Raw genomic sequence first — 17637 nt, forward strand, 5'->3', positions numbered from 1 at the left:
TCTCCCCAAACCACACCCCCGGGGGCTTCGGAGCAGGGCTCCTCAGGCGTGGCAGACCTTTCCGGAACGCAGGTGTCTCTGCTCCACTGGGGCTTGAGTCAGCATCCATCACGGGCCAAATGCTTTATCCTCGGGGTACTTCTGACGGCAGCTGGGGAGCGGAGGGAAGCCCTGTGTCACTGTCCACACAGGACAAGGTATGGGCAAGCAGGGGGGCACAGGCCTCCACACGCCATCACAGCATCAACGTTGCCGAGAAGCGTCCTCGTGGACCACATCCACCCTGACACCAGGCTGCCCGGCCCGAGGCTCTGCCCGGACACAGAACCAGGCTCCGAGGGTCGCACTCCTCCTTCGCCCTTGGCACTCGGATCAGGGGTCTCCAAACTGACCAACATAAATAGCACGTTCCAGGCAGAAATAACTAGTGGACGAGTACCACATGTTAACGTGCTCGTTGATAAGTCAGAGTACTGTTGTAGTATGTATTCCCAAAACAATACCCCTAAAATAACGAAAAAATTGTTTTTAATGTCTTCTCACCCTGAGGAACCGTCCCAGGCTCCCCAGGGACCCGCTTCCAGCTCCCAAGTAACTGCCCTCCGCCCTGAGTTTCATCCCAGTGTCCCCGGGACAGAGCTGCATCCCCGCCCACCCCAGGGCCCCATCGCAGGTTCCCATCCTCAGGGTGACCTTCCTGCCTCTGGACCTCCGGCTCCATCCCAGGGTCCCCAATACCTGCTGCCCAGACACTGCCTGGGCCCTGCCAGGTACATGCTTCCCGCCCTTCCAACCCAGAGGACCTGGACGTGGCCTTCAAGACACCCTAGAGGGTCCATTCTGAGGTCCTCCCTGTAACCAGATCCGGGAGCTGGTTCCCCATGGCCCAGAGGGACCGAAATCCCCTCATCTCTACACTGCTCTGCAAGAATCATTGGTTCCTTTTTCCTTACTTGGAAGCAGAAAAAAGGAGATGTGGAAAAAGAAACTGGGGTCTGCTAATCAGAAAATGAACACACGGAGATTAATCACAGCTCTGAAAGCCAAAAAGCCAGGAAACAGGCCCAAGCCCTTTCTGCTAGTCTCTTTTGATTTTGGTTTCTAATTCACTGGTGAACCTTTGTAGAGAAGAATTGAAAGAGAGGGTCTTCCTGAACACAACGTAGATTTTTCTATTCCCCGGCCCTTGCCACCTCCAACCTTGTTTCAGGAAGCATCTAAGGAGGTCAACCGGCACAGGTGGCGGCCATGGGGCCTGGGGAGTGACGAGAGAGAAGGGCACCAGTACAAGAGGGCAGGACTCATGCTACTTAGGATAAGCTGAATCAAGAACCTTTTCCCGGCAGGAAGATGCCCCAAGCAGACATGCAGACCTGAGTCAGCTGCCAAAACCCTGCTGAGAGACCTGCCCGGCCTCGGTCTGCCCCGTCCTGCGGGCTCTCTGAGGCTGGTGGGGTCACCCTGCCCCCAAAGCGAGGGCCCCAGAAACCAGGCTCCCAGCACCTCCTGATGCTCACGATTACATCGCTTAGAGAGCATCTGCTCCGGGCCAGACACCAGACTAAGCACTTTATAAACATCTCATTTAATCCTCCAAACAATCCTGTGAGCTACGTCTTATTATCCCATTAAAGATGCGGAAACTGAGGTTCAGGGCAGTGACGTAACTCACCCAAGGTGCACAGCTGGCAAGCGGCCAAGCCTGGTTTCAAATCCAGCTCAGTCTGATGCTAAACCTTGCTCTTACCCAGTAGGCTGTACCGTTCACCACCCTCACTAATCCCGAACTGCCTGCCGAGACCCGTTCCTCGTCTTGCACCCAACCTGTCCAATTTTTCTTGTTTCTGAATGCCTAGTGGATCTTGCCTGGCCCCTCAGATGTAGCATAAAGCAATCTTTTCTTCTCTATATAATGTTTTGCCTCCCCACTTAGCTGTGGTTTGCATGTCCACATCCCTTACCAGCTCTGCAAACTCACACCATCCCTGGAAACAATGCTGATCCCAGCTGTGCCTGGTGTGAGCCTTGCTCTGGCCCCTCGGTGGGCTCAGGACAGAACACCCCCTGCGACATCCAAGGGCTTCTGAGCAGATGTCAGAAGCTTACACCCACTTATCACCCACTAAAAAGCCTCCTGGCAAGTGGAATTTCTTCTTTGAAAGGAGAGAGACAGGACATCTCTCAGTAGGCTAACCAAGCTGCTGGCTGGCCTCACTATGAGTTCTCTCCTGCCCGACACTGGCTTCTCCCTTCCGTCCTCCAGAGCCTGGCAAAAGGAGCTGCCCATGCAGTGCCACGCACCACGAGTCCCCTACCGTGCTCCCATGCAGGCAGAAGTCACCCCGACCGGTGACACCGCTGGAGACTCAGGGAAGTGTGCCGCTGGGGAGACCAGGCCCCAGCTTCCAGGGAAAGGCGCGCTACTGATTCACAGGAGAGGGCAATTAAAAGTGAGTGGTGCTCGTGCACCCCTCCAGCTGAGCAGCAAGCACAGGGCCCCAAGCGGATGCTGGGTGGAGCTGCTGGGCAGCAAAGGTCAGCTCCAAGGGTGGGTCGGAGCTGTGACTCACCCTCCCTGTGCCGTGAAGGCTGAGGCGGGCTCAACTTCAGTTACAGCGAGGGCAGCACAGGGAGGGAAAGCGGGGCTCTCTGCTTCCTGGTAAGATGATCCGTGTACCTTATTAGCAGATCAGAGAAGGAAAGAGGAGGATGAGAAATAAGGTTCCCCAAATGCCCCCACCATGTCCCAGCCAATGCCTTTAAAACACTTCTAGACACAGAGCTCCCAGAGCAGGTGAAAGTCCAAGACAGGGACCTGGTGGCCCTCCAGGCACCCCCAGGGGCTGCACTGAGGACCTTCCGAGAATCACTGGACCACCTCGAGCACCGCCTGCTGTCTCACCTGAACCTCATGTGAATGGCTGATCCCAGTCTGGAGACTAGGATCTGGGACGTGGGGAGGCCCGAGACTTACCCACACAGCCAGCGGCTTCCACATCCCCAAACGCCCCCAAAGTCATTGACACCAATCAGCCTGACGCTCCAGAGTGCAGACAGAGCTGCCACACGTACAGAACTAAACCTCACCAGCAAAGGGGAGGCAACGCCCACAAGCAGGGCCACAGGGAGCAACGCAGCAGGGAAAGCCCCACAAAGAGGATAAAACACAGGCCCTAAAGAGAAGCAGAACCAGACACCAGCCTCTAAAAGTGCAAGATGGAGGCCCTTGGACCTGGAGGTGAGAGCTGGGGAGACGCATGAAGCTCTCCCCGCTCCCCATCCTGGGCTCCCTGGGTGAGACTCGGCTTCACTGCAAACAGTGGCGACCACGGCTTTCCTCTGGCCCTTGTGGTCATCCCGTGGCTGGTGTGTGCTGCCCCTCCCAGGGGTGTCACTCCAACCCCGGGCATCAGCCAACTTGATGTATGAGTGTGGTCACCCCAGGTCTCGTGAAAGAAGGGGGTGAGCACAGCAGCTCCTTACCCTGCTGCACGGCCACGAAGGAACAACCCCTGGACACATCCTGAATCGAAGGTGCTGGGACCCACGCCCTCGAGCCCATTGACGTGTTTTGCTGGTATGTTTGAAGCGAGGGGGTTAAGGAGGAAACCGCCACTTTGAGTCAAGACAAAATAACCGGACTGATTCTGCCTGGTTCTCCTCTTTCTTCCCCACCGACAAGGAGGCATCAGCACACAAAACAAGGGTCTGGCTTCTAGAAAGTGGCTATTACAGAACAGGACTGGAGACAGTGCGGATGGTACAGAATTACTTTAGAATCCCCATGGGGCTAGATCAGCAGAGCCGTCTATCTGAGCAGAGAAGTAGAACCAATAATGCAGAAAAATATTAGTCCAATATTATATAAATGCAAGGTGTCGTATTATTTTTGCAAAAATAAAACCTAGAGCTGACTGCAGACTGTATTTTGTGGTCCAGCTGTGGCCCACCACGCCACGGGCCCCTCCTCTGGTGTCCCAGCCTTCCCTCGGCTTGCACCCCACACTAGTGCCAAGACTCTCCTACTGCCCACTATATCCACTGCAGGGGTCAACTGATCACTAAGGGATTAGCTAAAGCATTTCAAGATGTTACTTCCAGGGACTTCCCTGGAGGCGCAGTGGTTAGGAATCCGCCTGCCAATAAAGGGGACATGGATTCGGGCCCTGGTCCGGGAAGATCCCACATGCCGCGGTGCAACTGGGACCGTGCGCCACAACTACTGAGCCTGCGCGCCTAGAGCCCGTGCTCCGCAACGGAAGAAGCCACTGTGATGAGAAGCCAGCAAACCGCAGCGAAGAGTAGCCCCTGCTCGCCGCAACTAGAGAAAAGCCCACGCGCAGCAAGGAAGACCCAACGCAGCCAAAAATAAAATAAATAAATAAACGTATTAAAAAAAAAAAGATATTACTCCCAGAAAGCAATTTACCTGCAGTAGAAATTGTCCTGTTTCTACACAAGGTAGACAGCACAGAGTGCTTACTTCATCCAAGCTTGTTTCTCAGTTTAATGCTACTTAATATTATGCTAATATTCCTCTGCATCACTCTTAAAATATTCCCTGCGCTTCCGGGAAACATTCACCTTCCTCTCTAGGACCCCACCCTCTCTGCATCTTCTTCCTGCTTCTCTGAGGCCTCCGATGGGGCGGGTTCTATTAACATCATACCCATTTCGTAGCCAAGGTCATGGAGGCAGAGGTTAGTCACTGGCTCAAGTCACCCAGCAACAAAACAGCAGAACTGGGTGTCCAGCTCAGGCAGCGTTCATCACTGGGCCTTACGCTTCTCTACAATTTTCTACGTGCTTTAACAGAGGCATGGCCATCGTAGAGGGGTGCACAGGGAGCAGTGCTGCAGCACGAAGGGCCTGAAAAGAAGGAACCAACCAGCCAGGCTGGCACCTTGACCTCAGACCTCCAGCTTCCAGAACTGTGAGAAATAAACGTGTGCTGTTTAAGCCACCTGGTCTGTGGTGTCAGAACAGTGGTCTGGCCTAAGACAGGCCTCCTGTCACGACGGGGACTTTGTATGGTAGCCTATAGGCATGGGTTAGCCAGCCAGCTACCTTTTTAAATAGGAGAACCACATGATGTGAACTGAATTTCAGCAAACGGGCAGTGCTAAGAGGGACTGGAGAGGGGAGACTGGCCTCGGGGAGATGGGCACGTGGCCAGCGCACCTCTGCGGTGTCCGAATAAGGGATGTGGGGATAGCAGCCGTAAACGTGGGCTGTGGTTCTAGAGCGCCGTGTCAGGTACATCTCCAGGGCCTGCAGAACGGCCTGACACGGGATAGAGAGTATCCAGGGAGCACGAGGGTGGAGGACGGAGCCACTGCTGGAAGAGAACAGGCACAGGGGAAGATCCAGGGCAAAGACGGGCTGGTGCTGGACATGCCCGACGGGTGCTGCTGCTGAAATGACAGGGGCGGGGGGGGTCGCCCCGTTGACCCCCCGAGCATCACACCTGCACAGCCAGCAGTCAACCGAACGCGGGCGGAACCTGATCAGAGAGCCGAGCCGGCACTGGCACTGTTTCACTCACCAGGAAGCTTAGCCTCGGAGAAACAGCTGGTGTTTAGACAGTGAGAAGGCTCGGGTGAAGCACCGTCAGAACCAGAGCCCATGGCTCTGGACACCGGTCCCTGCCTCTGCCCCACACTCCAGAAATTTTACATCAAAGTAGCTCTCTCACATCCTTCCCATCACCCAAAGCCCAGTTTATTATTTTTTTAAAAAAAGATGAAAACCGTAGTGTATCTTAAAAGCTCTCCCCACACTGCATTTAAACAGAGAGGCGGGGACCCCAGGCAGGCGGCCGGGGGCTTTTAAAAGGCCACTGCATGTGAAGGCTCAGCTCGGTGCCCAGGCACGGGGCGGGGGTGGCGGGTCATCACGTTTCCTAGACATCACTCAGGTCTCGGGACAAAACACCTCCCGGCTGTAAGCAGCAAGCAGACTGTCCGACCAGCGGACTGCCCACTTGGACCACGGGCACAACTCAGCCAAGGTCAGACCCACCAGGTTCCTGGTGAAAGGTCAGCAGGCACCATTTGGGAGAAATCTCAGACCCTCCTAAGATATTTCTGAAATGCAATTTTCCAGTAGCTCAAAATGACATGACTCGATACGGCAGTGTTCTAATTTTAGCTGTCAGTACTAGAGATATTCCTGGGGTTCAAAAAATTTTTTTAAACAACAATAAAACCTGCTTCTCTAAATGAGGCTTCAAGATCCCCTCTTCTGACTGCACATCATCATCCTGATACATAACAGTTCTCAGTTCCAAGCTGCTCAGGGTGGGCATAAAATGCCTCTTCCTGAAAGATAAACTGGAATACTATCCTTTTGATTACACACTAAGTCTGCAACACCTGCTAAAATGACTACAGCTGCACGACCCCATCTCAAAGGAGCAAAACACACACAGCGTTTCACCCCAGCTGCAGCGACCTGCGGGCAGCAGGGACAGGTGGAAGATGACCGGGGGCTCTGAGACCACCCCCACTCTCCCCACGCCCACCAGTTCCCACCGGAGGGTGGCACGTGGAACCCTCGTGACAAGCATTTTCTCCATAGTAACAGCAGCATAGAAAATAACTCCTGAAATTCAGCAACGATGTTATAATTAACATGAATTTTATCCACCCAGTCACGGAATACATATTGAAGGAGACCGTTAGGACTATGACAGCAACAGAGGAGGGGTTAGTCGAGGTCCCCGTCCTCACAAGGTGCTGGGAAGGGGGAGAGAGGGACAGGTGAAAAATAGCTGGCTGCCAGGGGGATGTGATCAATCATCATTAATACAAACAAGATGTCACTGTGGTTCAGAGGAGAGACTGTTCTGATTGGAACAGTTGGATCAGAGGAAACTTCCAGATGGCAGAGCTGGGGACCCTCCGAGAATCCCTCCATGACCATGGCTATAAAACATGCAGACCTAGTTAAGGTTTTCCACTCCTCCAATTCCACTACTTAGGATGCCTACTGTCTTAATTTTTAAAAGGGGAAAAAGATAAAGAACTATAAAAATTCAGCATTTAAAAAAAAATTCAGCATTTTATTCACAGTCTCTAGTTTTTCCTAGTTTTTTCAGATTCTTTTCCATTATAGGCTATTACAAAATATTGAGTAGAGCTTCCTATTCTATACAGTAGGCACTTGCTTATCTATTTTATATACAGCAGTGTGTATATGTTCACCCCAAATTCCTAATTTATCCTTCCCCCCTCCCAGATTGTGTCTCTGAGTGTGTCTCTCTGTGTTCAAATCTCTTTCATGTGTCCCAAGCCAGGTGAAAACTCCATGGCCTTGTCACAGCCCTCTTTTATTTATTTTTTTAACATCAGCTCCTTCTACATAGAAAGAAGAGTTGAATTTTTTTCCCTTGAAACCAAGCTAATGGGTCTCAAGATTGACACAAAGGCAATTATCCGGTGGAGAAGTGGGTCTGAGGAGGGCTCCACTTTAAATGAGTGTTGCTTTATCTCTATTAAAAGCCTCTCTGGAGATGAGACTTTTAAGGAGCTTCCTGAGCTACGGAGGCCGGCCCTGTTGCTTGCCTACGTTTGGCAGATGTTTATTTCCGAGTTTCTGGCTCCCGGACAGGGCTGACATAAGCAAAAACATAACGAAACGAAGGGTACCTCTGTCAAACATGGCACAACCTCAGCCTCAGACTCAGACGAAAGATGCTGAAAAGAACAAAAGGAGGCCATCCCATCCCCACTGCGGCTGTGGTCACCAGCACTGCGGCTGTGGTCACCAGCACGCTGGCTCTGAGAAGCCTCCAGGGAATCTACAAACAGGGCAAAGCACACACTGACCACACCTTCAGGCCTCAGCACTGCATATAATTCACTGTTCTGTTATGTCTTTATCTATAGCAAATCAGAAAAGCAAGCAAGCCCCCTCAGCACGGAAACTTCATGTTCTTTATCCCATTTATTTGCCAGGTCAAGGTCTCCCTCCAGGGCACACAATCCCAGCTGCAAAGCTGATGAAAAAGTAATGTCAATTTTCTCTAAACAAATGTGAAAATGCAGAATACCAACTAAAACCCTCATGATGCATGGGATCATTACTGCTTTCAGCTTTATTATGACCGGCACTAAGAACTTGCAGAAATTTCAAAGGAACAACGCTGGAGAAAACCAAATTAGGAGGTGATAATCAGGGAACAAAAATTCTTGTTTACACAGGAAGTTCAAGGCCAAGTCTGTTCTCAGATCACTGGCCTCCGCCTCTCCCTCCCAGCTCTTCTCTCCTCCTGCCGCCCCCCGACCAACACTCACCTAGCCCATCCTTCACCTGGCACCAGGTGTGTTCTGAGAGGCCTCCCCTCCCCCAGAGAAGGGCAGCCGGAGAGACGGCTTGGTGTGTGGTCTGGCTCAAAAGGATGAGCCGAGACTACCAGAGGCCTTGCTCAGAAAGTTGGAGTCAATGACCCAGGGGTAAGCTGCCCACTGGGAGTGGCAGCTGGGGCACGTGGCTGAGTCACAGGACGTCCAGAGCTGCAGGCCCACAACCTGAGCACCTTGTCAGACCCGACCGGTGAGGCCAGAGGCAGTTCCTCCCTGCTGCCTGCGGAGGGATTGCTGTCAGGTCCCGTAAAGCTGCTCCTTGTACAATCCCACACCCTGCCCCCGCCCCTGAAATCCAACGGGGTCTAACGAACACGGGATAAGGAGGCTGGAGCCCCGGTTTCACCCAGAGGCTTGCACTCCCTCAACTAGGAGGGGACGATAGCCATTATTTAAGGACCCTTAACTTTGAGCTTATAGATACATTTAAGATTTATAGATAAAAATTACAGGTAAAATGAAAAATGCTTATTTGACTGATAAAGATATTACCTAAACTCTCAGGAGTCATAACCCAATGGCAGTCCGTCAGAAACGGAAATAAAGCATTCCTGAAAATATCCTGTAATTTAATGGGGGAAAACTGTGTAATTTACAAACTTCAATCCAGATACTACTTTTCTGAATTATATTCTGAGTAAAGTAAAAGACACCCAGATAAAAGATATTTGGCTTAGGTCTTCCCTGGTGGCGCAGTGGTTGAGAGTCCGCCTGCCGATGCAGGGGACCTGGGTTCGTGCCCCGGTCCGGGAAGATCCCACATGCCCCAGAGCGAATGGGCCCGAGAGCCATGGCTGCTGAGCCTGTGCGTCTGTAGTCTCTGCTCCGCAACGGGAGAGGCCACAACAGTGAGAGGCCCGCGTACCAAAAAAAAAAAAAATTTGGCTTACTCTTTTCAATACTAAAGTCACCAAAGCTCTGGTCATTCCAGGACTGGACAAAATGCTAACAGAGTCTTTGAACAACAAGCATGCACTGAATATACTGAATTAAGTGACAAGTCTAGTTCATGGTATCAGCTACCTATATCATACAGACCCGTAGCTACATGTCTGCATTTAGATACGAGTGTAAGTGCAGATATCTAAGTATAGACAAAGTATAGGTGTACAGATACATCTCAAGACATAAAGATGCACAAGCTAGAGACCCTGCAGGAGGCAAGCACATGAACAATAAGCTCACTGCTGAAGGAGCAGAAGCAAGAAAGGATCGACACAGACAGGGGCATCCAAGCCAGCACTGAGGGTAGAGAAGAGGCTTTCTGCAGGCGGTGACACCTGAGCTAGGTCTTGAAGGAGGGACATAGCAGGGAGAGAAAGGATGAAAGAGCATTCCTGGCAGAAATAACCCCATGGCTTGGAGGCAGGAAGCAACATGGGGCACATGGGCCATGCAGGCCATCAGGGTGGCTGGAGTGGGGGCTGGAGCTATGGGATCAGGTTGCGCAGAACATCGAGTTTAGGGCAGAGATTATAAATTTGGCTTTGGCCTTGGGCATGTTAAATGCCTCGGAAACATCCAGGTGGAGACGGGGAATAAGAGGAAGTCTAGCATACAGATGGTACAGCATCTAGGCCATCGCTGTAGAGACGGTACTGAAACCCTGAGGCCGAAGGGGATAATGTGGGGAGAGCACAGAGCAGCAAGCAAAGGTGGTACCCACACCAGTGTAGGAACTCCAGCACCAGATGGCCAGGAAAAGGAGAGGAGCTGCAAAGGAGCTGAGAAGGGACTTCCCAGGAGCTCCAAGTTCACGGCACTGTTTCGATCTAGAGACAAAGACCCTGGGCCGCTGGGCCTACGCATCTCCCACGCCATCCATGAATGGGTGGGAGTCTGCCTGTTCTAGGGTAAATATGAGGTAGCCCACTTTTGCCACATACTCAAACCATGTCCTGCAAACTAACCTTCTAACAAAGCTGATCTCGTGGTCTCCGTCTGCCTGAATACATACAGTTTCTCCACTTGTTCAGAACTGAGAAAAAAGAAAGCAACTCCGGACATTCAGAAGCTGCCCTGACCCGCCCAGCAAGGCCACGTACCCTCGTACTAGACATAAACCATCTGAAGAACACCAGCCTCCCACAAGGTCACTCTGAGACCAGGATAAGAACCAACAAACACAAACAAAATAAGGCCACTTCATAATTCTGTCTAATCACAGACAAAAACAAAGAAAGTGTCACCCACAAAATACCAAACAGCCCCTTTCTTGGCCAAAGTGACTGACCACTACTTCTTTCCTAGTTCCGCATTTGAGCCACTGCCGCAATGGATAAGGTCTATTGAGATGCCAAATCAGAGAATTAACCCCGCTTTCTGACAGCATCCAATCTGGAGCAAATCTCCCCTTCCTCAGACCCACCTGCAGGTCTTCCAACTGAAACCCAAATCCATATACTAGGTTCGAACAGCCTTCTCCTGACACCCCCTGGATTCTCCACAGTGTGTCTTTATTGTAATGAGCAACAGACCCAGAAAGACCAAGTACCGCCTTCCTGTCTGTGGCTGGAGACAACTGACGGAACTCAGGTGAAGAAGATGAATACACTGAGCCCTAGGGCCCCAGGACAGGACACTCAGGACAGCAGTTACCTCTCAGGAGGGAGCAGGTGAATGTAAGCAGGGAGGATGGAGAGCCTGGGAAGCTCTAGAAGGAAACAGGTGTTGATATTGTTAAGATTCTTTTTCTTATAGTGGGTGGTATGTGGGGCTGTCATATTCTTAATAACATGTTTTTAAGTCTGAAATCTTTAACAATATACTTTTAAGAAGGAGGATGCAAAATAACAATGTCAGATGCTGCTGAGCTGTCAAGCTAAGAGCTGAGAAAAGGAGGTCACGGTAACTCAGCGAAAGCTCTCTTGCTGGCTTGATGGGTGTGAACGGCAGGTTAGGGTGGATTACAGACAGAGGGGGAAGGAGATGGAGACAATGAGTATGGAAAACGTTTTCTAGTTTAGCTGCAAGGGAGAAGGCAGAGAGAGCTGGAAAGGTGCGTGATGTCATGTGACAGGTGAGACCTATGGACCTCCACTCAGGACAGGCAGCAAGCACATGGAGAAGAGAAGACCCTGCCTCCTGCGGCTGCCTCTGCCCTTAGGCTCTGGCCTCTGATCAACGTTCAACTGTCATCACCACAAATCCCCGCTTCCCCATTACTGAGTATCACAGGTAGGAGTGAATGAGAAGATTGTATCTACGAAATTTCATAATATCTGCAACTCTTTCCTTCATCAACATAGATCAGTAATAGACTTTGTATTTAGTTTAGTCTCTACATTTATAAATTATAACCATGTTATATATGCTTCACTGTAATTCAGACGCTAAAAATCTCGTTTCCATAAAATTGTGGAACCAAGAGCAAAGCAGAAAAAGGCAACTGTCCACAAAGTTCGCAGACTTTACGTCTCACCTCACAGACGCTCGAATGAGAACGGGGCTGGTGACAACAAGAGGCCCCTGGAAGCAGCCACGGAGTTTTGTTCAGCACAGCGTTTCCCTGCACTCGGGCCTCCAGGAGCTGCTCTCCCACCACACACACAGCAGGACCAAGGCTGCAGCCATGCCCCGGCCTCTCCGGAAGCAGCTGCTTCAAGACAGAGGTCAGGGGCTTCCCTGGTGGCGCAGTGGTTGAGAGTCCGCCTGCCGATGCAGGGGACACGGGTTCGTACCCCGGCCCGGGAAGATCCCATGGCCGCTGGGCCTGCGCATCCGGAGGCTGTGCTCCGCAACGGGAAAGGCCACAACAGTGAGAGGCCCTTGAACCGCAAAAAAAAAAAAAAAAAAAAAAAGACAGGTCAGAGGCGCTCAAGGTCAAACCTAGAACTTGGGCTGCGCTCTGGGCTCGAAGAACCCCAGTCAGTGGTTACTTGGTAAAGCTGCCATTCCCATCAAATGAAAACATGACGATGATAAATTTAAAACCTTTGACTAATTCCAGGGAGCTCGAAACTCATCACAGACAAGATTATTTCCCTAATCCTCATGACATGCTACTAAGGGATCAGATATCTATTATCCTTATTTGAGAGAAGGAAAAATTTAAATCCCCAAAGCACAAGCTTTCTAGATGAATATAAAATAATTAATGAATCAGCCTGCCAGAATATTCATTCACATCTACACATAATGAAGAAAAAATATATTTAGAATTCTCCTTGCTATGGGAGGATAGAAGAAATTTTTAAAGATTCTTTTCTTCAAGGAATATGTAATTCGAGGGGAAAAAATTAAATATGTGGAAAGCAATGCTTAAACAGAACTTCTTAAAAATGCCAAAATGATAAGATGTTCAAAACCAGGAGGGGAGGAAAGAGAACCTTAAGTATCAACCAAAATACAGCCTCCCTGAGTGTTCTGGCTACAGGCCTGAATGTCTCACCTCTGGAGCGTGTAGCCAAGGTGAAACTGTATATCAACAATGACTTCTTTGGAAGAAAAGAATTTTATCTTCTGCAACTGAATTCAATCTGCTCTCAGGGCCCCCACCTGCCGGGAGCAGACCTCAGATTCCCGTCTGTTCTGGTGCACTCGCCGCGGCCTGATCTAGCTCAAGCACCGCTGCACACCTGAACGAGGCCTGTGCATCACTGTGCAGCCCAGAGCTGCACCTCCTCCAGCAGGCAGTGCCCCGAGGTTTCCCCACTGCTCCTGCCCTTCTCCTGCAGGCAAGGCTCCTGGGGGAAATGGAAGGTCCGGCCCCTGGGAACCTCTCCGCTTCCTGCTGCTGCCTGAGTTTTCTTTTCGATTCCCAAGAAAATAGTCTGGAGAGCACGCCCCACGTCAAGACCCTGGTTTACTATAAATTCTACCCTTAGGCTGTCAGCTTGGGCTTACAGGAAAACACAGATCCTTTTTTTTTTTTTACATCTTTATTGGAGTATAATTGCTTTACAATGGTGTGTTAGTTTCCGCTTTATAACAAAGTGAATCAGTTATACATATACATATGTTCCCATATCTCTTCCCTCTTGTGTCTCCCTCCCTCCCACCCTCCCTATCCCATCCCTCCAGGCGGTCACAAAGCACCGAGCTGATCTCCCTGTGCTATGCGGCTGCTTCCCACTAGCTATCTGTTGTTGGACTGTTTCCTTCTTTCTCCCTCTCAACAAAGCCAAGATTTTGGAAATATTCAGTGTGTGCTTTCAGGTTACTGTCTCACTATGAACCTTGAAACAACTCTCATTTTGCTACTGGAAGCCCAGCCGTGGTTGCTACACCCAGGCAGCACCACCCTCCTCAGGAAACAATCAAGGTCCTAGTTTCAATGGATGGAAGCTGCAGGGCAGCAAGGAACACTCAGGGGTTACTGGGAACAAGACACATTGGTATCTTCAAAACATCATCCATGTTACAAAAGTCTTTTGTATATGTCCTCTCTTTTCTAGGCCCTTAAACATCTCTCTCTTTCAGGTTCTGATCATACAAAGAGCTCCCCAGACCGTCTTCCCACTCCATTACCCTCCTCCACAGCTGCCATTAGGGTTTTACTAAACTCACAGCTTCAATTATGATCTTAATCATAAATAACTGGAAACACCCCTCACGCTGACCTTCAGGGTCCCGCTAATGCGGACCCCTGCCGCCCTCCAGCCTTGCCTTCTTCCACAGTCTAGCCAGGGGCGTGCCCAGAGGGCAGGTGGTGAACCCTCCAGCCCCACAGACGCGCAAGTTCAGGCTGCTCAGCCCTTGGCAGCCAGCGTAGAGAGCGAGGTGTCGGCTAACGTGCCCAGATCCAGGGCCGTCCACCCCCAGGGCCATGCTCCACCTCTGGACCACAACTGGAACGGAAAGCAAGCCGCTTGTCCATCGTGCTCTGCACTCTCCTGCTGTACCTGTTCATGGTGTAACCCTAGTCTACAACGGTCTTCTCTTCTTCTTCATTCCCTACTTTTTTTTTTTTTTGCAGTGCGCGGGCCTCTCACTGTTGTGGCCTCTCCCATTGTGGAGCACAGGCTCCAGACGCACAGGCTCAGCGGCCATGGCTCACGGGCCTATCCGCTCCGCGGCATGTGGGACCTTCCTGGACCGGGCACGAACCCGTGTCCCCTGCATTGGCAGGCGGACTCTCAACCACTGCGCCACCAGGGAAGCCCGAAGTTCTGCATTATTTTAATGTTAGCACACTTCTCCGGACACTTAGGACACTCGCGTGGGCACCCTATTCCCTGCAAGAACACTGAGTAGCGGCAGGCTCCACTGGCCTGCTCAGAAACATCCAGGCCCGGAAGCCCTTCCCAGTCACTCTGTGTATGCCAAGTGTAGGGCAACACACTGCACTCTTCCTTGGGACAGCTTGATTTCCTCAGCACTCCAACAGCTCCAGGCAGTCTGTTCTCTCACGTCCTACATGCCATAGAAGTCTTCCTCATTGCCCTCATCTGAGCTGCACCTGGAAAAACAATCTGCTTCACATTCCTTCTAAGAACTCGTACTCGAAGACACCATACCATGAGGACATAGCCGGCATGCATTCCTACTGTAATGAAAGCAGAGCTCTTCCTGTTAAACTGCAGCATTTAAGAAGAGACTAAGGCCCGAGAGCCTACCTAGAGCGTTCCTTGGATGAGCGAGTTCGCTACATGCTGAACACCCTGTGAAGAAAAGTTGATTCAGGGAAGGGAACAGTGTGTAGCTAGAGTCTCCTTTGACTTGTTAGAAATCACAAGGATATAGGCTGCATGTTCACTGGAAATGGGGGCCAGATGGCACAAGCCTTGCTTGCCAATTTTTTTTTTTTTTTTTTTTTTTTGATACGCGGGCCTTTCACTGTTGTGGCCTCTCCCGTTGCGGACCACAGGCTCTGGACGCGCAGGCTCAGCGGCCATGGCTCACAGGCCCAGCCGCTCCGCGGCATGTGGGATCTTCCCGGACTGGGGCACGAACCCACGTCCCCTGCATCGGCAGGCGGACTCTCAACCACTGCGCCACCAGGGAAGTCCCATTCCCTACTCTTAATTTATTCCTTTCCAAATCTGCCCCCTTCTTCAAGACTCATCTTAAATACCTAACTGTTCACGAAGCTTTCCTTTACTGCTACAGATTCTCTCCTGCTTAGCCTTCAAGTCCCTTGATTTCATCTTTCTCGTGGTGCAGACATCCTGTCTCCAATCACATATTTCTAGGCACTTCATGTCCTCTTAAATGACTGTAAGCCCCTCGAGGGCAGGACTGGACCTGCCCACTCTGTACATCGACAGCACAGAGGGCACAGAATAACGTTCAATCTGTTGAGCATCTACAATATATTTGGAAGCCTCCATCCTGGGGAGTATAGAAGAGAATTTTAAAGATCCTTCTCTTTTCTTCAAGGAATACGCAGTATAATTGAAAAGAAAAAAATTAGATATATGACAAAGCTTAGACAGAACTTCTTAAAATGGCTAAAATGAAAAGATACTCAAAAGCATGAAAGGAGGAAAAAAAGAATCTTTTGTATTAGATCAAAATACAGCCTCGCAAAATGTTCTGGCCGGTCTCCCCAGCACCTCCACCCCCAACCAAATCCACTGTCGTAAAAAACTCAGATCCAGCGTTTTGTCTTCTTTCCTAAAGGCCTAAATTAAAGTAAGTATAATATGAAAATATATCCTATTCAGTGATGCGTGAACATCAGAATAAAGTTTGGAAAAAAGACCCCAAAGCACACTTGCTATTATCAAGCTCATATGGGGTGAGATATTCCGCTGCAGGAGAGCAGTTACATAACAAAGAAGCAAACCGCAGGGAAATCAAACGCCAGCCTATTGAGTTGCTGCAGATGGTGGTATGTGAGCAGGAAAACACCCATCACAACCCTGCAGAGGCTGCTAAACCAGGGGCTGGGGAAGTTAAATGAAATCCACCATGAATTATTTCTTGTCAGAACTCAAGGCAGAAGGAACAGAAAACTGAATCAGAAAAGCCCCAAGTGACCTAAACTCTCTCACAGGTACCTAAAATGCACAGGGAATGACCACTTAAAGAGGCATAAGAAATGCCTGGAAGAAATCGAATAATAATAATAATAGGCAGTTGATCAGGACTAATCCTGCAAGCGGCAATATTTTTTCCTCCTCCGGTTAAGTGGGGAGTTTGCAATCCAAACAGTTTTGGTGATTATAACAATATATTATATTTTGTGCCTCTCCATTGCACTTCCCAATATTTCCTCCCAGGAGAAGCTTCTGATCACAGGCAGCTGCCAAAACGCATGGGGCTGACAGGGCCAAAGATGTTGCTGGTTAAAGAAGGTGAGGGCACTGAGTCTGCAGAGAAGCGTTTACAAAGGAGAACAGCAAAGGCTCGAAACCATCTGTGGAGAGAAAAAGAATGTGGAAAGAGGTCTCTAGTACTTTAAAAAATGTTAAACCGACTTCCAAATTATAAGCCTTGTGCCTGTTATCCGTGAGTAGACTAGATCATACAATACGTAAGAACAGAAACATTCTCTCCCATGTTTAATTTTTTTTCCCATGTTTAATTTTATAGAACAATTAGTGAAGTCTTCCAGTTCTCTAAAGGCCTGCAAAAAAATTTCAGGGTGCTCTCCCAGCACCTCAAAGAAGGATTCATCATCCAAGCTGCCCCTTAAACTATGTCCAAAATCAAGGGTCTAAGATAATAATTTACAACTTCTGTTCCAATGACAACAGTAAAAAAAATGGGATAAAAGTTGACTACTACTTAAAATAGACCTTCTTGTAATGGGTGATTCATCAACTGAGCTCTCCTGATTAGAAGGTTTCGAAAAAATATACACTCGATCTCAAAATCACTGGTTCAACTAAATGTCCATTAATAACAGCGTTAACATTTTAAACATTTGCAATTATTTAAACAACAATTAATAGCCCCAGATTAACAACTGAAAAGTGAGGTTTTGTTTCTTATAACTGAGGGAAACATAATGTTCCAATTCAGTGTCTGGAAATTTAGAAACTAAACATGATTCCAGTTGCAAGATAGCAGATTGAACCCATACATTTAAGCTAATGTAATACACCATATTAACATGCTATAGAACAAAATCACATGATCTGATGAATTGATGCAAAAAAAGCATCTGACAAAATTCAACATCCATTCATGATAAAAAAAAAAAAACTCTCAGAAAACTAAAAATAGAGGGAACTTCAACTTGATAAAGAGTATCTACAAAAACCTACGACTAACATTACATTAATGGTGAAATACTGAACTGGGAACAAAGCATGGATGTCCACCTTCGTAACTTTTGTTAGGTCTAGTACTGGAAATTCTAGCTAGTGCAACAGTCAAGAAA

At 49.5% G+C, this 17637-nt stretch overlaps 1 protein-coding gene across 7 annotated transcripts in view; it reads right to left on the reverse strand.

The window, feature by feature from the left end:
* The window catches only part of CSGALNACT1 (chondroitin sulfate N-acetylgalactosaminyltransferase 1), a 261032-nt gene that overhangs the window by 90251 nt on the left and 153144 nt on the right, over positions 1-17637 (reverse strand). The window contains exon 3 of one of the 7 annotated variants that reach the window (XM_029226617.1): positions 58-151. The exons of the other annotated variants lie outside the window; for them this stretch is intronic. The gene's annotated coding sequence lies outside the window, so the exon portion shown is untranslated. The remainder of the gene's footprint in view (positions 1-57; positions 152-17637) is intronic. 7 annotated transcript variants of the gene reach the window in all.

This window comes from Monodon monoceros, unplaced genomic scaffold, assembly GCF_005190385.1.
Source record: "Monodon monoceros isolate NGI ecotype Baffin Bay Population unplaced genomic scaffold, NGI_Narwhal_1 Super_Scaffold_17, whole genome shotgun sequence".
Classification (NCBI taxonomy): domain Eukaryota; kingdom Metazoa; phylum Chordata; class Mammalia; order Artiodactyla; family Monodontidae; genus Monodon; species Monodon monoceros.